We start from the raw sequence: 26,695 nt of genomic DNA on the forward strand, positions 1-26,695 counted from the left end.
GACTTGATTTGAACCTGCAGTTTATTCCATTACCGCTACAAGCCTGAACCAAGAACTTTGCCATTACTGTATGTGAAGGGTTAAAATCCATGTGTGTTTTGTATAACAACCTGGTCTATGGATTGTGCCAGCTCTTTTCCAGACCCAAAGTCCAGAATATGGTCAAGGGACCAGAGGCCTAGCAAATAGTGATCAGCTAAGAGAAAGCTGGGTAAACAGAAAGCCTTGCTTGCTAAGATAGGGCTGGTCAGCAAATTGCCAGGTGTTGGAGCTAAGAACAAAAGAATTGTGTCTTATTCAGAGTTGCAGATTGAACAAAGAATCCCTATTCCTATTGTTTGTTTCTTCTGTAGGGAGACGTTCTTCCCACAGATCCAACCTTGAGTTTATGAAAAGTTGGCACATGTCAGTATAAGATATGGCATCCTTCCACCTCCCTTCCAAGGGACCAATGCCTGCCTTAAGACACACAGAAAACAATCTTTATTGCCATATACTTTCACTCTCTTTGCTTTAACCCCTAGGAATGTACCTGTTGGACAGTCAAAGGAGTTGCTCCATTCCTATGGATCCCAAATCAGAATTCAACATATATATTTTATACTAATAACATTTTATCAAAGTATTAATGAAATGTTAACTTGCTAACTTGAGACCATGGGTGGAGACATTATCTAATCTGTTAATCATTGGCTAATGTGCTTATCCTGTCTTGAAAACCTGTCCTGGGGTATGGAACTGCCTAGCCTCTCACTTTCCCCCACCCGTGGAAAAGCTATATATTCTATTGTAATTAATTAATTAACAGTGTCTCTGAGCCTAATAAGCCCACTCCGCCAGCACTGTGTGTAATAAAGTCCTATTCTTGACCTCTACGCGGTGGAGATTTGTGTCCTTCACAGACACCTGCTGAATAAAGAGGAGATTCAGCATCCAGCTTGGCTGAATGCGTCTCCTCTCCCCACAGCTTGGTGATCTTTTGATGAAATGGAGACGACTGCCTTTGCCTAGCTGTACATCGCTTGCAAAAGAAACAGGTCTTTTTGGTGACAAGTATTGAAAGGAGCCATTAGACAAATGTGGAGACAGGAAAAATGTCCCCCAACTAAACTGGCATCTGTGGATGCTGAAGCCACAACACAGAGCGCTAAACACTATATGAGAACGGGTGGTGTCAGAAGAGTCTCTACCAAAGCCTTTTCCCACAAGCAGGGGCCTCTCTGTGCACAGAACTCCTGGTAGCGTGATGGCTGCAGGCAGTGGAGAACTCCATTTTGGCATCTCTTTTGTGGTGAACATCTGCAGTGGCTGTTAAAAGGTCTCTAGATAGTGATCTTTGGGAAGAGCTGGCTGAAGAACCTTCCTACTAACCAGGAGAGCCTGGCTTGGCCCGACAGTTCTTCCTTGCTGAACCTAGTGTGTCTGTTGGCTCCTTTTTTTGTATCTCTTTTCAGAAAAAGAAAAGATCTGTCAGCAGAATCCTTCTAAGTGCTTGTTCAAGACAGAGAGAGCCTTCCTTGCGGCTAAGTCTTGGTGCCATGGGGCATGCCTCACTGCAGCACCTCCTGCTGACTATCCTAGCAATTAGCTCTGGTTCACCGGTGCGCCTCCATCTAGTAGCATCTGGCCACCATCGGTTCTATCATTAGGACCCATGTTGCTCTCAGGACTTCAGTGTCCTCTTATGGACACAGCCCTCTGGCTGTGCCCCACTCAGTTCTCTCCCCCCTGCTGGGTGGGGGACAGATGTCCTCTACCCAGACACTTACCTCAGTGGCCAGCTGCAGTCCAGGGTGTAGCCACCTGTGTCAGTGGCTACTGAGGCAAAAGGTGTGAACCTCCAACCCTGCCATCTGTTTCCCTGGACCATTTCCCAACAGACCTAGAACCTTCCTCCACCTTTGTATCAGGGCCTTAGTCTGGCAGTAGTCAGCCAGGAGGTCACTCATGCACCCGTTACCCCAGCACTACTCTGATCATGGTGCCCTCCCGGCTCCTTCCTTCCTGGCAGCCAATCCTCCCTCCTCAAACTCCAAGGAGTGACTAACTCTTGCTGTGCTGAGCAGCTCTTTATATATGGGCTGCTCCAGCAAGCCTTCTCCTGATTGGCTCTCCCAATAAGCCCTTTCTTGATAGGCTGGGCTCTGCACAGCCTCTTCAAGGCTGTCTTAATCTTTCTCCTGCTTGTTTGGGGCAGACAGCCCACCACACATGGAAAGTGGCAAATGAGAAGTCTGGAGCTGAAGGAAAGGTTACCATGACTCAGAACTGAGCTGAGGTTGCTGCGACTGAAACACAGATCACTAACCATTATATGATCACAGTGACTGGTGGGAGAGGCACATGTTAGAAGCCCTCTGTCTACTCAGCTGTGGCTTTCTGTGCACAGAGAGCCAGACACCTCAAGGTCTGCAAGTCTTGAGGGAAATGGGGAACGTCTGTACTTTAGAATTTGCAGGTGTTGACTTGAACCATCAAATGAAACAGTTGCAAATACTTTCTTCAGGCAGTCACCATGGCTTAGCTGGCTAAAGCACCTGTCTAGTAAACAGGAGATCCTGGGTTCAACTCCCAGTGGTACCTTGGTGTATGGCTTTTGTCTCCTCTGCTCACATTTTCCTGTGTCTTCCTAGGAAACAGAAGAGGCCTCCCTTGGTATCCAAGTCATTGCTTGCTAAGGAAAAGGCTTCTTTGGAGAGAAGCATTGGAAACAATCAAATCACAAACCTGGAGTTGATGAAAACGCTGCTATGACTGGCATTGGCATGGCGGTTGCTTTGACTGCAATTGCTGCAACACGAGAGCCTGCGCCACACATCCTTGTGATTCCCTGGAGATGGTCACACACAGATGTCATGTCACCTTCCTTTTGATTGTCATTGATGAAAAATGGAGCAGTTGGGAGAAAAGTCCCAGAGAGTCGCACCGTGGCTAAGCTGGGTGACTCACCTGCCAGGTAAAGTGGAGTTAGGGATGCAGCTCCCAGTAGTGCCTTAACAAATGTGTCTGCTCTTCCCACCTTTTGGTGGATCTTTTGCGGAAACAGAGAAGAGTGCCTCTGCCTTGCAATGCAAATGTTTTCAAAAGAAACCAGTTGTTTTTTCTGACAAGTGTCAGAAGAAATGTGGAGACAAGGAAAAGGTCATCGTAACTCAACATGCATCCATGGCTCTTGAGGCCAGAACGCAGAGCACTAAGCACTGTACGACCACAGCAAAATCTAAACTTTACACCTTATTACACTAGGCAGTAGTTAGGTCAAGCAATTTTCTCATCCTACTGGATGTTACCCTCCTTAATACATAGAATTCCCCCTAAAACCTGGATTACTGTCCTCAGATGACCTTCATTTTCTCAGGATTCCTGCTGCTTCCAGCATAGGTGGGGGAGGAGAAAGGCAAAAACATGATGCCACAGTCTCCTATTTTATATCCTTAGTTGAAGTGTCTAGAAGACACTTGCTCAGACGTGTCCGGGTGGGCTCTGCTGAGTCACTAGGTTGGGGAATCCTCCTGGTGTGGTCTTGTGCAACTGAGTCATAGACTTGAGCAGTCCCCACAGTGTTGTGTTTGGGCATCTGTCACTAAATTGGAAATCCCTTAATTACAATTCCTCTGCTGATTCATGGCTCCTCGGCACCCTCCTCGGCAGGGGTCACTAGCAAAATTATAGCCTATTTCAGTAACAACCATTCAGCAAAATGCATAACTTCACACACCCTCATGCTATACATATTTGGACAGAATAACCGATTTCAGCAGATCATGACTTTTCATATGATAACTTACATGGAATGGTTTGTAAGACATATCACAGCCATATATGAATGATGACTATGTGAGCTACAGGGAGCTATTTTGAAGTACATCATGTCACAAAAGCCTCTAGAGACTGGCCTTTGGGAAGAGCTGGCTGAAGAGCCTTCTGAGTAACTGAGAGATCCAGGCTTGGCCCTGCCAGTTTGTGCTTGCGAACTAAACTTGTCCGTTGGGCTCCATTTTTTGTGTCTCTTTCACAGAAACAGAGCAGAAGTTCTTGGCCAATCCTTGAAAGTGCTTGTTCAAGACACAGAGAGCCTCTGTGCTGGGGCAGGGGTAGGGGTGCAGGAGGTGGTCGGGGGTGAAGGTGCTTACCTCGGGCAGCACAGCTCCCAAAGTGACTGGCACACACTCCCCTCCAGCAGTGGCTCCTAGGCAGTGGGATACGGGGGCGGGTCAGCTGTGGCGTTTGCACTCAGGGCTGCAGGGATATGCCGGCCACTTCCAGGAGCAGTGTGGCAGGGAGGGAGGGGGCAGAGTGGGCAGGGAGCCGCCTTAGCGCTGCTGGCACATCTCCGTGTGTCACTTGGGGAGGCATCAGGTCTCTGTGGGCTGCCTGGAGCAGGGGCAGTGGCCAAGGGGGCTCGGGCCACCCCTTTGCCTCCTCTCTCCAGGCTCCCAGCCCATCTTGCCGGCTGACAGGGATTTTAGGGTGCAGCAGTGCAGGGAGCAGGAAGGGCGAACCACAGCGGCTGCCTCCCCCACATGCAGGAAAATGGCTTGACCTGCTGGCCCCACGGACTAAGGCACCAGGCCTCCAGCTTGCCCCATTCGACCCAATGGGTTGATCTTGTGGCCAGAATTATTTGCAGTCGGGATTTCCCCCAACAGTGCCCCACAGGGGTCCAGGGTCAGCTCCAGCACAGGCCACACAGGAAGGCTTAATGCTCGAGCTGCAGTGCATGCTGGGCAGGCTCTAGGCCGGGCTCCCCCTGGCAGGAGAGAAGAAGAAGACTCGGCCCCTGGAGGGGCAGGCTGGGGCTTCCTGGATCCCATTTGCTCACAGCCAGCGCCCTGCCCCCACTCCCATGTCATCAATGGCTCCCCCAGATCAGCCAGAATGGAGCAGCGGTTTTCACTGCACCAAGTCCACTTATGGCTTACAGGCAACTCCCAACCCCCCCACAGCCCACCATGTCGGCCAGAAAGGAGCCCACTCAGCGTTGCCATTGCTGCTTTTCCTTCCCCCCAGAACCCCGCTTCTCCTGGGCTGCAAGGAGCCATCCCTGGGATGCCAACAGGCAGGCACAGGATTCTGCCTCCCAGCAGCCAACCGCACCTCCCCCGGCTTTGCAGAACGAATGGTGACGCTCTACTAACCCCACTTAGCCGCAATGATGTGCTTACTTTCTGCCCTGCCTTTCTCAGCTCAACTTTCCTCTTTTGCCCCATTCCTGCCTCACTTCCTCCTTTGGCAAGTCACGCAGAGGAGGCCAGCAGGAAGAGCCGGCCTCCACCGGCCAACCTCCAACAGCAGAGGAGGCCAAGCCACAAGCCTCCAAAAGGTGACACGCCGCACTCCTCTAGGTTCTCCAGCCTGATGCCAAGGTGCTTTCTCCACTGCTGTCAGCACCCTCTGTCATGCAGGGGTTGGAGTTATCCCAGGGACAGGCCAATAGGAGAAGGAGGAGCATCTTCCTGAACAGCAAGGGGATCTGGCAAAAGGAAGCCAGCATGTTTCTGCCTGGTTTTGAACCAGAGACATTTTACATATTATGTAAATGCAATAACCACTACACTACAGAAACTCCATCTGCTTGGCTGTTGCTCACCCTGGCACAGACCGATGGACAAACCTAGAGAAAGTGGTGACAGCCCTTTGATGGGTCAGCTGGCAGAGCAGAGGACTGGAGCCGGGACTCAGGAAGTCGTCCTTATGTCACCCTTGTGACTCCAGCTTGAGGGAGAGCTTCTTTTTCTTCCCCTTGCTGACAAAGAGCAAGAGAAGAATGAAAGGTCAGGTGGGCCAGCTCGGTGCAGAATCATAGAATCATAGAATCTCAGGGTTGGAAGGGACCTCAGGAGGTCATCTAGTCCAACCCCCTGCTCAAAGCAGGACCAAACCCAACTAAATCAGAAGCCCATGCTGCCTTTTCCTGCTGCATAGCCTGAAATGAGGGACTCGTGGCAGTTAAAGGAACTGCTGCTCTTTCAGAAAACATCCCACCCGTACACAAAGGGGGACAGAAGAGCCTGTTAGTCTAGCACGCTCCCAACTGAACTACTTCAGCAGCTGCTCGGTTTCTTTTTGGCCTATTACTTTTCTGTCTGGGATGTTGTTGTCAGCTGTGGCACAGAAAAAGGACGTCATTGCGAGCGGCCCATTGCGAGCAGCCCATGAAGACAAGATTCACTTTTGCCTTCCTTGCTCGGCTTTACTTGCTTCCTCGCCCTATTCCTGCCTTAGTTCCTGGGTTTCCTGAAGGCGACGGGGGGCCAGCAGTAACAGGAGGAAGTTGGGCAGCTAGACCCTGGTGGCAAAAGTCCTGCCACCACTTGCCACCCCACTCTCTTCTCCCAGCGTCACATATTGGCTTGCGTCACATGCTGGGACTTGGGGCCCAGCAGCGCAATGGAAGGCAGTGGACAGACCTTGCCTTGAAGCTCTGGCTCATTAAACCACATCTTCAGTCGCTGATGGCCAATGAGAGACTGACATCGCTTGCTATTTTAGCACTTTAAAATGCCATTGGCCAATCTTTGGATCTCTGTAATGCTGCGCTTCAGTTCATGGGGGAAAGGCGAGAGAAGCGACCTTTGAACATAGGGCCTGGGGTTAACATCCTAACTCTGTCTCCGACTGTAACACTGTTTAATACTGGCCCACCCTGTGCTGGTGAGTGCTCCATTTCTAGATGTTAGTACATTTCAGTTACTGTCAAAATTAAAAAGTTTCTATATGCTTAAATAAAATGCATTTGTTCTATTTGCTTATATATGGCATGAATAAATACAGGTTTACAGAACCTAGCCTGCAAATTTATCATCTTATATGACAGAGAAAATCATGCATAGAAATTGTGCGTCAAAATCATGAGCTGAGCTACAAATGCAATGAAAAATAAGATATTCAAAATTTTAACATATGGGGGAGGGGCACCGAAGACACGTATTGCCTGGGAGAGGCACTTGGTCTAGGGGAGGCCCTGTCAGGGAAAGCAGGAATTAGTGGCACACGCCTATTTCCAGGCTGTAATCTGTGGGCACCCTGCTCTGGGGGAGGGATCGCGGTAGCCCAGACTCAGGGCTGGAACAGGCCCCGGATTGAGGGGGTGGCTGCAGGGTTTGCAGCGCTCTGATGTCTCAGACAATGTGTCTCCCCAAATCCTCAGATCTGTGTCCCCAGAAGGCTCCTGTGCTGCCTCTGCTCCTTTCACAGTCTATAGCAAGGAGCAGCAGCAAGGGTCAGGGATGAGCCATAGGGCACTAGGTGGGTGGCCGAGGTTTCAGGAGCCCAGAGTGTGTGTCTGTCTGGGGCATTTTGGCTGAGACCTCAGGGACACATTGTGAGGCAGAATCCCAGGCATCTTATGAAAGGAGCATAAGGACATACGAACGGCAAGACTGGGTCAGACTGGGTCCATCTAGCTAGTATCCTGTCTTCCCATAGCAGCCAAAGCCAGGTGCCCCAGAGGGAATGAACAGAACAGGGAATCACCAAGTGACCCGTCCCCTGTCACCTATTCCCAGCTCCTGGCAAACAGAGACTAGAGCCACCATCCCTGCCCATCCTTGCTCAGAGCATGTCCTCCATGAATTGATTTAGCTCTTTTTTTGAACCCTGTTATAGTCTTGGCCTTCACAACCTCCTCTGGCAAGGAGTTCCACAGGTTGACTGTGCGTTGTGTGAAAAAATACTTCCTTGTGTTTGTTTTAAACGGGCTGCCTATTAATTTCATTTGGTGACCCCTAGTTCTTGTGTTATGAGAAGGAATAAGTAACACTCCTTATTTACTTTCCCCACACCAGTCATGATTTTATAGACCTCTAGCATTTTTCCCAATAATCAGCTTTTCTCCAAGCTGAAAAGTCCCAGTCTTATTATTCTCTCCTCACATGGCAGACACTCCATACCCGTTTCTGAACCTTTTCCAATTCCAATACATCTTTTTTAAGATGGAGCGACCATATCTGCACGCAGTATTCAAGATATGGGCGTACCATGGATTTATACAGTGGCAATAAGATTTTCTCTCTTATTCTCTATCCCTTTCTTAATGATTCCCAACATTTTGTTCGCTTTTTGCCTGCCACTGCCCATTGAGTGGATGTTTGCAGAGAACTATCCACAGTGACTCCAAGATCGCTCACTTGAGTTGGAACAGCTATTTTACATCCCATCGTTTTATATGTAGAGTTGGGATTATGTTTGCCAATGTGCATCACTTTGCATTGATCAACATTGAATTTCATCTGCCGTTTTGTTGCCCTTTCACCTAGTTTTGTGAAATCTCTTTTTAGCTCCTCACAGTCTGCTTTGGACTTAACTATCCTCTGTAGTTTTGGATCATCTGCACATTTTGTCACCTCGCTGTTCAGCAGATCGTTTATGAAGATGTTGACTAGTCCCAGTACAGACACCACTAGTTACCTGTTTGCATCCTGAAAACTGTCCATTTATTCCTACCCTTTGATTCCTGGCTTTTAACCAGTTATTGATCCACGTGAGGACCTTCCAGAAGTGAATGTAAGCTGGTACATTCCGGTATGGGGTACTGGCAAGAGCGGGTACGCTGTGCCAGCCCCGCCCGGCTTCACCAGGCTGGTGATTTAAAGGGCCCAGGACTCCCTGCAGCCTCCCAAGCCCCCCTGGCAGAGCCCCGGGGAGCAAATCTCTCTCCCGCGCTACGAACACAGAGCAGGGGCGGCGGGAGCTTCCTTACAGTGGGGGGGTCACTATTGTCTGAACTGTGGCACTCCCATGAAAACCCTTCCCTAAGGACCCACACTCACACCACCTCTCCCCCCGAGGCCACACCCACAGAATGCCTCTCCCCCCCCAAGACTCTCCCTTTCCCCCCTCCATCATTTGTCCTAACAGCCAGTTAAGAGTGGTGGGGCCACAGCCCTCTAAACCCCCTGTTCCAGCACCCCTGACACAGAGCTCAGCAGCAGCGGTGTGTGTGTGTGTGTGTGACAGAGGCTGCTGTGCTGAGCTGAGCCAGTGAGGGAAGCGGGGGCTGATGTGGGGGCTGCCCCCTCCCCCTGCCTCAGGACTGGTTGCTTGCAGCAGCTGTCTGAACATAGAGACAGTGTGCGACACACTCCCTCTCCCCACACACACACACACTCTACCCCGCCACGCACACTGCAGTTGAAAAGCAGCTGGCAATCTAGTAGGATGCCCATGGAATGGTGGGATAGAGAAACCTGCATCATGTGATGCTGTACCAGCCCATGAGGCATTGCAAACCCTTCCCAAAACACCCTGCAGCCAGTTCCACAGCTACCCAAAGTGCACTGCTCTCTGTGGCCATCCAAGATTCTAGCGTGGATGTGCTCTGGACATGCAACAGCTGTTTAATTAAAACACTTTAAAGCCGCATTACCCAATAGTGTAGACACAGCTTGAGAGTGAGACAAGACCCAGCTCCCTTGAAACTAGAGAACCACAACTTTCTCCATAGTCGGCAGGATTCAAACCTGTGCAGGGAGACCCCAATGGATTTCTAGTCTGTCACCTTAACCACTCAGCCACAACTACTTGGCTAAGATGTGTCTCTCACTGCACTCTTGTTCTGTTCTCACTGAGTGATCAATTCCAGTTGTTTCCTCAGACCAGCTTCCACAACACACACACTGCTGTGCCATTGTGTAAGTGTGTCCATGGCTGAACTGCAAGAATTCCTGCTCATTTCCCTTCTGGTTGGAGCATGAGGAGAGTGTGTTTGTGGTCAATGACGTTGCTGTAGATTGTTGTCCATTTCCTGCCTTGATCATTCAGACAGTCCCTTTCCTGCCATATCCCCAGCACATCAGTGATTGCAATAGCAGGGAGCAGGTTTTATCTGGGGCACTGAGATTTGTCAGGGGGTTGGTGGCTCCTTTCTTTCCTCACCCTGGAGTAAACTCAGCTTTTAATTCCATCCTTGGTGTTTCAAGGCATAACAACAGACGACCGAGGAAAGAGGTGGACAGGGCGGGTCTCAGGGGTGGGGCAAAGAGGTGGGGGTGGTGGACAGGGCAGGTCAGGGGAGGGGGTAGAGAGGTGTGAGCGCTGGGCAGGGTGGGTCTCGAGAGAGGTGCAAGTGGTGGGCAGGGCGGGTCTCGGGAGGGGCAGAGAGGTGGGGCGGTGGGCAGGGAGGGTCTCAGGGAGGGGCAGAGAGGTGGGTGGCGGGGCGGGTCTCAGGGGAGGGGCAGAGAGGTGGGGGCAGCAGGCAGGCCGTGGGGTAGGGGGTGGAGAGGCACCAGGAGGCCTTCAGGGAGGAGAGGAGCGAGCGGAAGGTGGACCAGCAGGCCCCAGCCACAGTGGAAGAGCGGGGGTGGGAAGTGGCCAATGGGAGTGAGGGCAGAGCACAGGTGGGGCCTGAGAGGGAGGCGAACGAGTCAAGCGGGTGGAGTGGGCAGGGCTGCCCAGAGGATTCAGGGGGCCTGGGGCAAAACAATTTTGGGGGCCCCTTCCATAAAAAAAAGTTGCAATACTCTAGAATACTGTATTCACATGGGGGCCCTGCAGGGCCTGGGGCAAATTGCCCCCCTGCCCTCCCTCTGGGCGGCTCTGCCCTCAGCCTCTCCTCGTAAGTCCCCTGCCCCCTAATCATTTTTGTTGCCCTCCCCTAGACTCTCTCCAATTTGTTTCTGTAGTGGGGGGGACGAAAATTGGACTCAATGCTCCAGATGTGGCCTCACTAGTGCCGACTAGAAGGGAATAATCACTTCCCTCGATCTGCCGGCAATGCTCCTACTAATCCAGCCAATACGACCAGGTACCCATATTGAATGCAGACCCAGCAATATTTGATAAATTGGTTACTGTCCATTCAGGAGTTTATTTCCCACCTATTCATAAATAATGAAGATGCTCTAAGCGGAGGGGAGAGAGCTGTCCCGTCCGTGTAGTTAATCCATCTCCCCGAGAGGTGGTAGCTCTGTCACTGGGGGAAGCTATGGGGGTGGGTGTGCAAGCTGTGGTGTTTACATGGATCTATAAATTTAATCAAACCCCATTTTTAAAAGCACTGTGGTCTGGGAACAGAACAGGAGATCTCTGAGGCAGGGCCTGTCCTTCAAAATCTTTAAGATCTCTGACTTACCTATACAGCAGTCATGGGGGTATAGCTCAGTGGTAGAGTGTTTGACTGCAGTTCAAATGGTCCTTGGTTCAAATCCACGTGCCCCCTTACAAACCTCTTCCTTCAACAAAAATAATGGGATTTCCATTATGTTCAGGAGTTCCACTGAATAGGGATTCCTGAAATGAATAGAAAAACTCAATGTTTTCCTGTGCAAATGCATAAAAACCTAGCAAACATGTCCCTTCACTGAAATCAGTTCCAATCCTCTAAAGGATTAAAGAATCCTTATTGAGGTTGCAGGAAAAAACCATCCCGATGTGTAGAAAGAATAGTAAATATGGCAGGCGACAAGCTTGGCTTAACAGTGAAATCCTTGCTTATCTTAAACACAAAAAAACACAAGAAGTGGAAGATTGGATAAATGACCAGGGAGGAGTATAAAAATATTGCTCAGGCATGCAGGAGTGAAATCAGGAAGGTCAAATCACATGTGGAGTTACATCTAGCAAGAGATGTTAAGAGTAACAAGAAGGGTTTCTTCAGGTATGTTAGCAACATGAAGAAAGTCAAGGAAAGTGTGGGCCCCTTACTGAATGAGGGAGGTAACTTAGTGGAGAGGATGTGGAAAAAGCTAATGTACTCAATGCTTTTTGCCTCTGTCTTCAAAAACAAGGTCAGCTCCCAGACTGCTGCACTGGGCAGCACAGCATGGGGAGAAGGTGACCAGCCCTCTGTGGAGAAAGAAGTGGTTCAGGACTGTTTAGAAAAACTGGACGAGCACAAGTCCATGGGGCCGGATGCGCTGCATCCGAGGGTGCTAAAGGAATTGGCAGATGTGATTGCAGAGCCATTGGCCATTATCTTTGAAAACTCATGGCGATCGGGAGGTCCTGGATGACTGGAAAAGGCTACTGTAGTGCCCATCTTTAAAAAAGGGAAGAAGGAGGATCCGGGGAACTACAGGTCAGTCAGCCTCACCTCAGTCCCTGGAAAAATCATGGAGCAGGTCCTCAAGGAATCAATTCTGAAGCACTTGGAGAGGAAAGTGATCAGGAACAGTCAGCATGGATTCACCAAGGGCAAGTCATGCCTGACTAACCTAATTGCCTTCTATGAGGAGATAACTGGCTCTGTGGATGAGGGAAAGCAGTGGATGTGTTATTCCTTGACTTTAAAAAACCTTTTGATACGGTCTCCCACAGTATTCTTGCCAGCAAGTTAAAGAAGTATGGGCTGGATGAATGGACGGTAAGGTGGATAGAAAGCTGGCTAGATTGTCGGGCTCAACGGGTAGTGATCAACGGCTCCATGTCTAGTTGGCAGCCAGTTTCAAGCGTAGTGCCCCAAGGGTCAGTCCTGGGACCGGTTTTGTTCAATATCTTCATTAATGATTTGGAGGATGGCATGGACTGCACCCTCAGCAAGTTTGCAGATGACACTAAACTGGGAGTAGTGGTAGATACGCTGGAGGGTAGGGATAGGATACAGAGGGACCTAGACAAATTAGAGGACTGGGCCAAAAGAAACCTGATGAGGTTCAACAAGGACAAATGCAGAGTCCTGCACTAAGGACGGAAGCATCCCATTCACTGCTACAGACTAGGGACCGAATGGCTAGGAAACAGTTCTGCAGAAAAGGACCTTGGGGTTACAGTAGACGAGAAGCTGGCTATGAGTCAACAGTGTGCCCTTGTTGCCAAGAAGGCTAACGGCATTTTGGGCTGTATAATTAGGGGCATTGCCGGCAGATTGAGGGATGTGATCATTCCCCTCTATTAGACATTGGTGAAGCCTCATCTGGAGTACTGTGTCCAGTTTTGGGCCCCACACTACAAGAAGGATGTGGAAAAATTGGAAAGAGTCCAGCAGAGGGCAACAAAAATGATTAGGGGGCTGGAGCACATGACTTATGAGGAGAGGCTGAGGAAACTGGGCTTGTTTAGTCTGCAGAAGAGAAGACTGAGGGGGGATTTGATAGCTGCTTTCAACTGCCTGACAGGGGGTTCCAAAGAGGATGGATCTAGGCTGTTCTCAGTGGTAGAAGATGACAGAACAAGGAGTAATGGTTTCAAGTTGCAGTGGGGGAGGTTTAGGTTGGATATTAGGAAAAACTTTTTCACTCAGAGAGTGGTGAAGCACTGGAATGGGTTACCTAGGGAGGTGGTGGAATCTCCTTCCTTAGAGGTTTTTAAGCTCAGGCTTGACAAAGCCCTGGCTGGGATGATTTAGTTGGGGCTTGGTCCTGCTTTGAGCAGTAGGTTGGAGTAGATGACCTCCTGAAGTCCCTTCCAACCCTGATATTCTATGATTATATGATTAGATGCTCTAATGGTCTCTTCTGGCCATAATTTCTGAAAAACTGAGTGTAGCATTGGGATCAGCATCTGATGTTTCCCTGTCTAGCCGGCTTGCTGCCTAGAACGAACGCTCCTTGAGTGGGGTGATCCACAGGGAGCAGCTCAAACCTCCAAAGTGCCTGGCCAGGGGCAGGACATTAGCCCAGCAAGGGAGGGGTGTGGCAGTGACATCACAAAGGCCTTTTGCAGGACCTCAGACTATTGGTCCAAGGTGTGGTGGGGAGGTGGTGACCTCACAGAGAGATGCTGACATCAGCCAGGCAGGACGGGGCAAGGGGCCAGGGAAACTTCAGAGACCCCTGTGGCTTTGCTTCAGCAAGTCTCCTTCTCCAGGTCTCTCTCTGAGGACTGAGAGAGTATTTGGGTTCACGGACGTGAGCGCCAGGAGGAACCTCTTTCGAGTTTTCTCCTTCCCTTGTAGTGATTTTAATAGAAAACAGCTGTCCCTGTTTAGAAGGTAAGAGCCTCCTCAAGGTTTGAAACCTGTTCAGTCTGATCCATCTGGTGAGAGTTGAATTCTAGGCATGGAAAACACGAGCTTAAGGAGACAGAATTTTATTCCACACCTGGGATTTTGTCCCTTAGAATCACTGGGGACATTGGGGTTTGTCCTTTTTTTTTACCTTTTCCTCCATCCCTCCCTCCCTTTCTCTCCATCTCTTGCTTCTTTTGTCCTTTCTCCTGTTCCCCTCCCAACACCAGGAGGGGTGTGTGTGTGTGTTGCGGGGGAGTGCTCTGCAGCTCCCACTGTGGGAGGTCCACACAAAAATGTGGGGCTGAAATAGTGCTCGGGCAGTGATCCCCACCAGTGACCTGGGCCATCCTTTGGGCTCTCTGGTGAGAACCCTCAGCCTCCCGCCCTCAGTCTCTACCCTGATTGGCTGAGCAGGGGGTTATTGACAGGGAGGAGACTCAGGTCCTTGTTCTCTTTTAAGACCAAGGAAATAAGTCAGAACCAGTTCTATGTTTGATGGATTTTGCTGTTTCTCTCCATTAATGGTCTCTGAGCAGTTCATGATTCTCTCTAACATTGCAGTTCTCAAATACTTGCTGAATAATTCCTGTGCACTGTTGTTGGTCTGTAGCTCATCTGAGAGCACTTTATTCAGGTCATTCAATGTCTGAAATTCAAAATCCGATGGTTAGTTTGAAAATCAGGGCTCTTGGGTCCTATTCCCAACTCTGCCACTGACTGGCTGTGTGACCTCAGACAAGTCAATTCTTTCTCACATGTAGCTTCTCCCTCTTTCAAGTAGGGATAATAATGATCTGCTCCTACCTAGCTCAACACACTCACTCTTCCCCAACACACACACAGTCTCTCCCCACACACACACAGTCTTCACACTGCAGTTGAAAAGCAGCTGGCAATCTAGTAGGATGCCCCTGGAACAAGGGGAGAGAGAAACCTGCATCACTGAAAGTGCAGCCATGGAGACACCACACAGCAGCCTTCCCTAGCAGGGGCAAGGGGGCGAGAAGGGACATCATCTGAGCTCCCTGCATCCAGGTCACTTTCCTCAGCCGGGCTGTGTCAGGGGAGGGCAGAGAGCAGCAGCTTCTGATGCTCCCCTCACAGCCCAGCCCAGGTGGGGAAAGTGACCAGGACGCAGGGAGCACATAGTGCTGCTCCTTGCTCCCCCCACCCTCTGTGGGGCCACGGAGGAGCACTGGGGCAGGGGAGAGCAGTGAGCACCTTTGCACGGCCACACGGTGCCCTTTGACCCCCTGGAGCCCTGGGCGGCTGCCGTGGGCCCCACCCCTAAGGCCGGCTGGGCTCCCCAGCACGAACAGCAGAGACACAGAGAGACTGGCCACCCACTGAGCAGAGGTAGCCTGGGCGGCTCGTAATGGAGGCTCGGGGGGGGGGGGGGGCGACGCCACCCCAAACCTTGCGTCGCCAAGGGGACAGTGGGGCCCATGACTAGGGGCCCTGGCCAAATTGGGCCCCCCTGGAAAAGTCTCCCCCATGTCGGCCCCAGGGCTGGAGGAGCTCCCACTCCCTGCTACGCCCTGGGGGCTGGAGCAGGGGCACAGAGCTTCTCTGGTCTCGGGGCCACAGCGGGGCCGGGGTAAAGGAGTGACCGGGTGGGGCCAGTGGGGGAAGGGGGGGAACAGAGGTGACAGTGGGTGGGGCCGTGGGTGGAAGGTGTGGAAGGGGGCGGAGCCACACACAGAAGTGGGGGGGTCATGGTTCCGGTGCTGGGGCCCCCGCACTTGTTCTCCCTTTCCCTGGGCTTTGGCATCACTAGCCCCTGCTTAGCGAGTAGGGGTCAGTGGTCCCCAAAATGTGGGGCGTGACTCCTAGGGGGACACAGAGGAAGATTGATGGGGGCACCTCAGGGCCTGAGCCAGCCCCCATGGAGGGCAGGGAGGGAGCCCCACTCAGCCCCACTCTGTCCCAGCTCTTCCCCAACCCCACCCTCAGCCTGGGCCCCTGGCTCCCAGCCCGGCCTCGACCCCCTTACCCCTGTCCGCACCCCTCTCCTCAGCAAGCAACAGCCCCACTCCCAGCCCTGGTTCTCGACCGTGGCTTCCGAGGGGCCACAGCCATGGATACGAGGGCGCAGTGTGAAATGTTTGGGGACCACTGGGTTAGGGTGACGTCCTCAATCACTTCTCTGCAGTCCAATGAAAGCGATTCCTCACCCACCCACCCCTCTGTCAGGACGGCCTAGGTACGTTCTGCTGCCCTTCACTCGTACAGGAAGGAGAATAACATTTCATACCACTCAATGCTAAAGTGATTTGCAACCCACCACCATCCCAAACTGGTCATTTTGGGGAAGCGGCCCCATCATGCTGCATAGCTAGGCAGAGTAGGGGTGTCTGTGCAAACACGGCCTGTTCCTGAAGTCTTCCCCCAGCTCCTCACTAGATGTGAGGGGGGAGCTCATTCAGCCCCTGCTTACGCTTAGTATTTAAAAACTCCTTAGTGGCCCTATCTCTGCCGGCCTTAGATTTCTCCTCCTGTCCACTTCCTGATAGCTCAGATGAGGTGGCTGAGTGGTTAAGGTGATAGACTGCTAATCCGTTGTACTCTGCACACATGGGTTCAAATCCCATCCTCAGCAGCTGTATTTAGTCTTCACCCTCCTTTATAGACAACCGTCTCCCCACTTTGGTACAATGACAGATCAAACAATGTTGCTTCTTGCAAACAAAAACCTTCTCAGAATCTCTCCCCCACCCCACCCCCTTTGCTTCAAATAAAATGTCTAAATACCAGATTTCTAAAACAATTCTCTAGTCCGGCATTTCTTAGTTTTTATCTCAAAAGGGAACAGCCTCATAATCTGCCCCAAACACCCTGGGACCTCCCCAAATAATTAAACTACCCCCAACCTGAGCAAGGCCACAACAGTGAACCAGAGCTAGTGCCTAGGCCAAGCTGTTCTGAAGGAGACAACTCAACCATTTTCTCTCTGCTTCCCTTGGCAAAGTCTGACTGAGAAAACAGAATTCCCCAAACTGAAAATTTTCTGCTGAAAAACCACTACTAGTCTGTTTGGGGACTTTGGTTTGAATGTATTATTATTATTCTCTTCTGATTTCTGAATCAGTTTTGCCATCCAGGTGTGTTTCCAGCTGTTGAGTTGTAGGGGAGAGAGGCTAACTCATAATGTCTCTACCCCCCCTTTCATAGTTTCTTCCAACTGGCTAGGAAGTACTTTTGCTAGGATGTGAGCAAGCAGTGTCCATTGTCGCTGTGCTATCTCGGAGAAGTCTGCATTGTACACGGTTCCTGGGATAGTCCTTGGGAGTGTGGATCCCTTTAATGGGCCAGCAGCGAGTCTGGCTCCTCCATTCTCACACCTGAAAGGCTGGTGGTGGGCATTTCCCAACCTCATCTCAGTAACACACACAGAGCAAAACTTCCCAGCCAATGCTACACACACAATCCAACACAATATTAATGTTCAACAGACCAAGACTTTTGAAATGACACCTCACCAGGCAGACTTTGTACAAACCGTATCATCATTATATGAGAGTGGTGAATATGGGGCTTCCAGGGTGCTGCTTTGAGCACAGCGTGCCACCCATTGGCTGACATTGCAATGGAGACGTACCCTTAGAGTCCATCTCTCCTGGGATAAAGATGGCAGCATGGCTGGCCTGGACCATCTGACCTCATGAAGCTAAAGCTGAAAGGCTAAAAACTGTGGTGCAGATATTTGTGTTCACACTGAAGCCTGGGTTCGGAAACCCTCACCCCTCGTGGGGTCTCAGAGACTGGGCTCAAGCCCATCTGTCTGCACTGTAATTTTATACTCTTGCAGCCCAAGCCCCATAACCCTGAGTCAGCTGACCCGGGCTTTGTGACAGGTGCCCTGGGTGTGTTAATCACAGTGCAGACATAACATTAGGCTACGTCTCCAGTGCAATGAAACACCCACGACTGGCCCGTGTCACATTAATCAGGGTCATGCCGCTTGGGCTGTAAAGTTGCAGTGTCCGTGTCTCGGCTCAGGCTCAGTCCCGTGCTCCAGGAGCCCAGAAGGTTGGGAGGGGGTTTAGCAAGTGGAAATGGTAAAACCGCAGGGGAGTATTACCCTGGACTCATGGCATTTCTCCATCGGTCTGTCTGCTTTGGGGCGGGGACAATGACACGTCCTGCTGCATTCGTCATTTCAAAGGATGGTTTAGGATTTTCATTCTCAGACTCGGTGCACAAAATAGGACTCAACCCTCGGCATAAACTAAACGAGCTGCCCACAGATTCTGGCAGCCACAATGAACATTTGGTGTGAGAGCTCAGACCTGCCCCTGTCCCAGAGGGAGGAGGTCGTCTGTGAGGGGACTGGACCACTGACCTATCAGCTCCTAACTCCCAAACTTTCAGTAACTCTATCATCAGTGCCTGTGAGTATAATTTAAACCATAAGAAAAACCACACTAGGCTAGACCGAAGGTCCATCTAGCTCTGAATCTTGTCTTCTGACAGTAGCCAATACCAGGTGCCCCAAAAGCAACTCAGTAAGGTACCACTGGAACTTGAACCCAGGATCTCCTGTATACAAAACAGTGGTTTTAGCCAGATAAGCCATGGTGCCTACAGTTGCTGAAGGGATCATGTCTGCACACACCTGACTCTCTGCCAACCTCCATCTGGGCTGACAAGCTTTGCTGGTGTTTGAATTCAGTAAAGCAGAGGAGCAGGGGAAGTTTTACTCCCAAGGTTCTTTGGACAGGTCTACACTACAAAATTAGATCGGTGTAACTACATTACTCAGGGGTGTAAAAAATTTACCTCCCTAAGCAATGCAGTTATATCAGCCTAACCCCGGTGCAGATAGCGCTGTGCCAACAGGAGGGCTTCTCCCATCAACATAGCTTGGGGAGGGGCTTGGTTAGTGAAGATGAAGAGAATAGGTGGCCCATGGCTCTTGCATTTGGGGAGGCTGGGTGTGAGCGCTGGAAGCTCCCTAGAAGTGGGGGGCCCATTGGTGCCCAGACCATGGCACTGCCCCCCCCACCCTTCTCTCTCTGAGGCCCCACCTGTGCTCCCCCCTAGCTCCTGTTTGGCCACTTCCTACCCCCGCTCTTCCTCTTTGGCTGAGGACGGCTGATCCACCTTTCTCTTGCTCCCCTCCTCCCCCAAGGCCTTCCTGCCTCCTGCTCGTGCCTCTCCACCCCCTATCACACGGTCTGCCCACCACCCACCACCTCTCTGACCCATTACTGCAACCCACCCTGCCCACCACCCACACCTCTCTGCCTCTCCCTTGAGACCTGCCCTGCACCACTTGCACCTCTGTGCCCCTCCCCTGAAACCTCCCTGCCCACTGCCCCCACCTCCAAGACCTGCCCCACCCGAGACCCACTCTGTCCACGTCTTTCTTCGGTCGTCTGTTGTTATTCCATGAAACATCAAGAATGGAATAAAAAGCTGAGTTTACTCCAGGGTGAGGAAAGAAAGGAGCCACCAAGCCCCTGACATTGCTGCTTTAAAGTGTTTTAATTAAACCGCTGTTGCATGTCCACAATATGCCCCTTGTGTCACCAGAGCACATCCACAGACAGCAGTGCACTGTGGGTAGCTATCCCACTGTGCAACAGGTGCAGGGTGATTTGAGAAGGGTTTGCGATGACTCAGAGGATGGCATAGCATCACACGATACAGGTTTCTCCATCCCATTGTTCCATGGGCATCCTACTGGATTGCGAGCTGCTTTTCAACTGCAGTGTGGAGACTGTTTGTGTGTGGGGAGAGACAGTGTGTGTGTTGGGGGAAGTGTGTGTATTGGAGAAGAGTGAGTGTGTTGAGATAGGTAGGAGCGGATCATTATTATCCCTACTTGAAAGAGAGAGAAGCTAAGGCTGAGAAAGGAGAATTGACTTTCTTAGGTCACACGCCCAGGCAGGGGCAGAGTTGGGAATAGGACCCAAGAGCCCTGATTTTCAAACTAACCCTCGGATCTTGAATTTCAGACGTTGAATGACCTGAGTAAAGTGCTCTCAGATGAGCTCCAGACCAACAACAGTGCACAGGAATTATTCAGCAAGTATTTGAGGAGAACTGCAACGTTAGAGAGAATCATGAACTGCTCAGAGACCATTAATGCAGAGAAGCAGTAAAATTTATCAAACACAGAACTGGTTCTGACTTATTTCCTTGGTCTTAAAAGAGAACAACAAAGACCTGAGTCTCCTCCCTGTCAATAACCCCCTGCTCAGCCAATCAGGGTAGAGACTGAGGATGGGCGGCTGAGGGTTATCACCAGAGAGCACAAAGGATGGCCCAGGTCACTGGGGGGGAAAATCACTGCCCGAGCACTATTTCAGCCCCACATTTTTGGATGGACCTCCCACAGTGAGAGCTGCAGAGCACTCCCCATAATACACACACACACACCTCTCCTAATGTTGGGAGGGGAACAGGAGAAAGGACAAAAGAAGCAAGAGACGAAGAGAAAGGAGGGAGGGAGGGAAAGGTGAAACAAAAACAACAAATCCTAATGTCCCCAGTGATTATAAGGGACAAAATCCCAGGTGCGCCATAAACTTCTGCCTCCTTAAGCTCATGTTTTCCATGCCTAGAATTCAACTGTCACCAGCTGGATCAGACTGAACAGGTTTCAAACCTCCAGGAGGCTCTTACCTTCTAAACAGGGAGGGCTGTTTTCTAGTAAAATCACTAAAAGGGAAGGAGAAAACTGAAAAGAGGTTCCTCCTGGCGCTCACGTGCGTGAACCCGAATACTCTCTCAGTCCTCAAAGAGAGACCTGGAGAAGGAGACTTGCTCAGGCAAAGCCACAGGGGTCTCTGAGGTTTCTCTGGCCCCTCACCCCTGTCCTGCCTGGCTGATGTCAGCAACTCTCTGTGAGGTCACCACTTCCCCACCACCTTGGACCAATAGTCTGAGGTCCTGCAAAAGGCCTTGGTGATGTCACTGCCACAGCCCTCCCTTGCTGTGCCAATGTCCTGCCCCTGGCCAGGCACTTTGCAGGTTTGAGCTACTCCCTGTGGATCACCCCACTCCAGGAGCGTTCGTTCTAGGCAGCAAGCCGGCTGGACAGGGAAACATCAGACGCTGCTCCCAATGCTACACTCAGTTTTTCAGAAATTAGTTGACTTTACGGCCCAAAGAGACCATTAGAGCATCTAATCTGACCCCCTGCATATCACAGGCCTCCTGTATGACACAATAGCAGGTGAGGGAGGGGGTTGAGGAGGCGAGTGGGCAGGCAGTGGTGAGCCGGCAGCACGGAAGGGGAGGGCTGAGGCGAGTGGGAGGGGCTGGTGAGCCGGCAGCAGGGGACTGAGGAGACGAGCTATAAGTCAGTGGCTGACCTGTTCTGCTGATCTGGTCTGGCTCCCAGCCCCTCTCCAAGGGTTGCAGCTGTCTGGAGGTGCTGCCTTCCACGCCTTCCTCAGTCCCACCTCATTCACTCAACAGGGTGACTGATTACAAAGTGGGGGAAAGATCTTATTCTACTTCTAGCAAGAAGCCATTTTCCTTTTACCTTAATTATACTACCTTAGAGGCCCGCTATAACATATTACCAAGGTTCAATGCCACCGTTTTGGTGGGGTGGTGCTGGGGAAGGAGGGTTTGTTTCCATGGGGCGGGTGGCGCTTCGGGGGGATTCTTTCGGGGAGGGGCTCCGCCCCGCTGGGGGGTGGTGTTCCGTGAGGCCGCCGTGGTTTCATCCCTCAGCTGTTTTCTTTGGAGTAATATTGCCCTCGACGCTTTACGAGTTGTGCAGGCCTAGACTACTCCACAGACTCTGGACTCAGCATTCAAGTATCCTGCAGTCTGAACTTCGCATCTGATACATTCCCTCATTGGCTACCATTGTTTGGCCAGCAGGGAAGTGCTTCTTGTCCAACAAGGCAGCCAGATTGGGACCCGTAGGCATGGAATGGCTCTGAAGGAATCAGCTGTTTCTCTCTGTGCTTCATCTAACTTTGGATCCAAATGGTAAAAGACAGTTGTGCCCCATTTAATCATGGCATCCTTCAGGAGTGTGACCAATGCCACTTAACTAGGGAGCAGGTTCTAAAAATAGTTTACCTGGGCCACAGGTCACCATAGCTTCCATCTCGGGGGTGAAAATCAACCACTAGTACCTGCAATTTCTGCCTGAGTTCTTGTAAAATCTTTGACCTTACTTGGAGTAATTTGACACTTCTCTGACGTAGAATTCTTCACCAACCGCACAACAGATCAGTAGGGACAGTGAGGTACAACTCCCCCAATTATGCCCCCTTATTTCTTTAATCTGGTGGCACAGATTTAAATTAGGGACTAAATTCAGGTGCGACTTAGAATCCCTGTAAGACAACAAATGTCAGGAATCTATTAAAAATAGGTATCTTTCTGCAGCTATAGCACATTCAACACGGATTTCATTTTCTACACATTTGCAGCATCTCCCAGGGGTGAGCTGAAGAGAAAAGTCACTTCCATGTTTCCCATCTCTACCTCGATAGGGATTGTATTTCCCAAATAATAGGCAACATGCAGCTAATGAGGAAGGAGATCTCTTCAGGAGCCACTTCCTGCAGGGCCTGGGCCACAACTGCTTTGGGAGCCCAATGCCTGGGCACTTTGTTTAGTTACAAGTTATTTATGAGGGAATCCTCTTACCAGCCCTTTAGAAAAAATACTGACCTAACCAACTGCACAACAGGGGGATTGGGATGGTGATGGGGAATAAGGGAATCCCTGTGATTTACCCCATCTTCTTCTGTAGTTACAGAGGGTGAAATGACATTTTCCCCTATCTATGCCCTGTTCCTGCTCTTTGTTATAGTTCAATATATTTTAAGTGAGAAAAATGGTAGTAAAAATATCTGCTCTGCAGCATAACCTGAACTAACATCAGAGCAACTGGGAGTGAAACAACTTCTTCCCCAAGAGTGAACTCGATGACTAACAATTGCTGTGAAATGGGGGAAACAGTATAACCGTGATGCTCAGGGTTTGTTTAGACTAGGGAAAGTGATGGAGTTTAGGTCAGGTCAAGGGGGAAGCTAATGCCAACCCCTGCACCTGGGCTGCATCTGCTCTACAACTATAATTGTCTTGTTACACAAAGATCACTAACTTGAGCAGCCAAAGCCATGTACAGTCCTAGTGGATGGAAGGCACAGGTAGTTTCTGCCTCAGTGTAGCTTGTTGGGATCAAACCTCTGTCCCCCCACCTGGAGCTGATGAACATTCCTGGCTGGAGGGACACACACTCCTACGACTTTAAAGGAAAGGAGTTGATAGAAAAGATCACAGGACTGACCCCAAAGAAGGGTGAGCTGCAAAAGGCAGAAGCAGGCAACTGATCTCGTGGAGCTCAGAGACCACAGTGAAGATGGTGCAAAAATCACAATGTGGGAATTAGGAAATGTGATTTTTTTTTTAAATTTTGCCCAGCCCTAGTCAAGGGATTTATTATAGTTCTCTCTCATGTGGATTTTCTGATGTCTAATAAGGGTAGAGCTCTGATTGAAGCTTTTCCCACACTCAGAGCACGTGTAGGGCTTCTCCCCTGTGTGGATTCTCCTGTGTGCGCTCAGGGCAAAGCTCAGCTTGAAGCTTTTCCCGCACTCAGAGCATGTGTAGGGCATCTTCCCTGTGTGAATTCTCCGATGTGTGATAAGGGTTGAGCTCCGATCGAAGCTTTTCCCACACTCAGAGCACGTGTAGGGCGTCTCCCTTGTGTGGATTCTCTGATGTCTGATAAGGTGTGAGCGCCGATTGAAGCTTTTCCCGCACTCAGAGCACGTGTAGGGCGTCTCCCCTGTGTGGATTCTCTGATGTCTGATAAGGTGAAAGCGCCACCTGAAGCTTTTCCCGCACTCAGAACATGTGTCGGGCATCTTCCCTGTGTGGATTCTCCGATGTGTGATAAGGGTTGAGCTCCGATTGAAGCTTTTCCCACACTCAGAGCACGTGTAGGGCGTCTCCCCTGTGTGGATTCTCTGATGTGTGATAAGGTGAGAGCTCCAAATGAAGCTTTTCCCGCACTCAGAGCACGTGTAGGGCGTCTCCCCTGTGTGGATTCTCCTGTGTGCACTCAGGACAGAGCTCCGCTTGAAGCTTTTCCCGCACTCATGGCACATGTAGCGTGTCTCTTCCAAGTTGATTCTGTTGCGTGGAATAAGGGCTGAGTGGCTATTGTAGTTTTCCTCTGGCCTCTGCTGAGTCTCACAGGCTTTTGTGTTTTCTGGGAGTGCACAACTCCTGAAAACATTCCCTTTGGATCTTCCTGATAACATCCAATCTGCATCTACTTGCACAGTGTCTTCCTGCTGGGGTTTTTCCTCCTCGTTCTCACTCACCATCCCATTGCCGGATGGGAGACAGAGAGAATCCAGACATAGATCACTCCCTGTGCCTGAGAAAAAGGAAATGTCAGAGAGAGGAATGGAAAAAGGGATGAACAAACCAAAATATATGTGGGAGAGATCAAACCTATCAGGAGCTGATTTTCCCCAAACCCTTCCACAGAGAAGAGAGGAAGGCATCAGTTCTGGGTCCTCATTGCACCATAACTCTCAGGGGAAAGTGAGATCAGGGAGCGACCTGCTGCCAGTTGTCAGTCAGAATAGGAGGGAAGCCATGAGTGACATCTGCCATAATGATTCCACATCTGCAGGGAACAATCCTGACCTTGAAGAGCTCACAGGGTCTTTGTAGGGCATCCCAAATGTTTCCTGCATTCCTAAGCAGTTGTTGAGTTGTTTAACCAATTCCTCACCTGCGAAGGCAGCTCTCGAGCACTTCTTTCTCAGAGCCCTGGAGGTCCGGGACCCATGGTTCTTCCCCTCGTTCCAGCTGCGACATCACATCAGGTTTGGAAATTAGAAACCCTACTGCAGGCAAAGAAAACGAGGGAGGTCAGTGGAATTTGTGGGATACTTGTCACAAAGAATATTCCATAGTTTTAACCCCATCTCATTTTTAGACAGTAACATCTGTAGCCCTCAGGATTCATCTGCTTGCCTGCATAAATATCTCTTTTCTTGTAAGTACAGTATTGTGATAGGTTTATTAATTCATATTAAAAATACATTTGGCTGTAATGCAAGAAACCTCCAGGACAAAAACCTGCATTTTAAGCTAAAGCAAAGTTAGCATAGCTATATCCTGTGCCCTTTTACCCAGAAAAGGAACTGTTTTTCCTATACCCAAATAAAGTGCCTACTCTTAGGTCTAAGACCCTTTACCTAGACCAATAGACGATGAAGAATAGCAAAGGGGATTTTTCAAAGTTGAACTCACAGACTTAACAAGTACCCCACAAGTGTGCAGATACCTGCCATCCATACGCACACACATACTAGCCTATGGAGTAAGCGTACCCTAACATTTCTATGGGGGAAGACTGAAATTTGGGTATAAGAGGAAGGATTTCCGGCATTTATTTCTATAAAAAGAGGTAACCTACCTCACTATGGTATCCCCACCCCCACCTCGACCTCCTCCTTCTTCTCTACACTTCACCATCTTCAACTACGTATTCATGCTATCCATCTACGACGGCTATTAACCAGTAATAGGCCGCACTTATTTTCTTTTCAAACCTTAAGTTCAAAAGGGACTCAGCTAAGCTTGGTCTCTCTAAAATTTTATTTTAATTTGTGTATTAGATTATTTAGTTGAGCTAAAAAGTAAATTCCAAAGTAGCTTTGGCAGCTCTTTACGTTAGTTTCCCTTGCAAGAGCTGTCAAACCAGAACCGCCAGAGGCAAGGCCAACGCCAGTTTATCAAAACAGGGTGTGAATATTAACCAAACTTTGCAGCACATAATATTGTATCATCATATGTATCTCCTGAATAACAGTAATACAATTGTAACTCTGTAATTCTACCTGTTTTACAATTTACTTACTATTTCATTGAGTTTAATAAAAAGTCGTTATGACTATATCTGTCTCACTGTGAGCTTCCTGTCATACCCCCGAAGGTCCCTTTATCAATTCTGTGGAACCCGATTCGAAACACGAACTTTTATCTTCTGATCAAACAAATTGACGAGCCTAAACTCATATTAATTAATATAAATGATTAAGTATTATTATTAATGAATTGAAATAATTACAATACAAATTAAATTAAGTTGATAAATCAAATGAACATTACTAACACACTCCAAATAAGGCTACGCATCCCAAGGCCATCTTCCTTGGCTCAAAGTGGCAGGAGAGTTACTATTATAACAAATCATATTCACTATCTTAGTGCCTAAGGACCAACTAACAGTGGGTCCCCATTGTGCTAGGCAAAGTGCAAACAGAGAACAGTAGATGGCCCATGCCCTGAAGAATTTACAATCTAAATCAGGGGTAGGCAACCTGCGGCAGCGAGCTGATTTTCAGTGGCACTCTCACTGCCTGGGTCCTGGCCCCTGGTCCGAGGGGGGGCTCTGCATTTTAATTTAATTTTAAATTAAGCTTCTTAAACATTTTAAAAACCTTATTTACTTTACATACAACAATAGTTTAGTTCTATATTATAGACTTATAGAAAGAGACCTTCTAAAAACGTTAAAATGTGTTACTGGCACATGGAACCTTGAATTAGAGTGAATAAATGAAGACTCGGCACAGCACTTCTGAAAGGTTGCCGACCCCTGATCTAAATACACAAGACAGATACAGAATGGGGGAAGAGCTAGAACCCACTGTTAGAATAGACATATTCAGGCCTGCCTGTAAAGCCGAGACTTTAAGAACTTAGGGGTATTTTTATCACTTGTCTTTATACCCCTGTAACTAGCTAAGAATCAAAATCTCAGTCTGCCTGTGTCTGGGCCTTCTCTCACTGTGACAGTCTGAG

The 26,695-nt window shown here is 49.8% G+C and overlaps 2 non-coding genes across 2 annotated transcripts; both read left to right on the forward strand.

Annotated features, from left to right (window-relative positions):
• The first annotated feature begins 2,508 nt into the window (after positions 1–2,508).
• On the forward strand, positions 2,509–2,583 carry TRNAT-AGU. The gene has a single exon. It is a non-coding gene; the product is annotated as a tRNA-Thr (tRNA).
• An 8,503-nt stretch (positions 2,584–11,086) lies between these two features.
• TRNAC-GCA lies at positions 11,087–11,158 on the forward strand. The gene has a single exon. It is a non-coding gene; the product is annotated as a tRNA-Cys (tRNA).
• The last annotated feature ends 15,537 nt before the right edge of the window (positions 11,159–26,695 follow it).

The sequence above is a fragment of the Mauremys reevesii genome, linkage group 14 (genome assembly GCF_016161935.1).
Source record: "Mauremys reevesii isolate NIE-2019 linkage group 14, ASM1616193v1, whole genome shotgun sequence".
NCBI classification, from domain to species: Eukaryota; Metazoa; Chordata; order Testudines; family Geoemydidae; genus Mauremys; species Mauremys reevesii.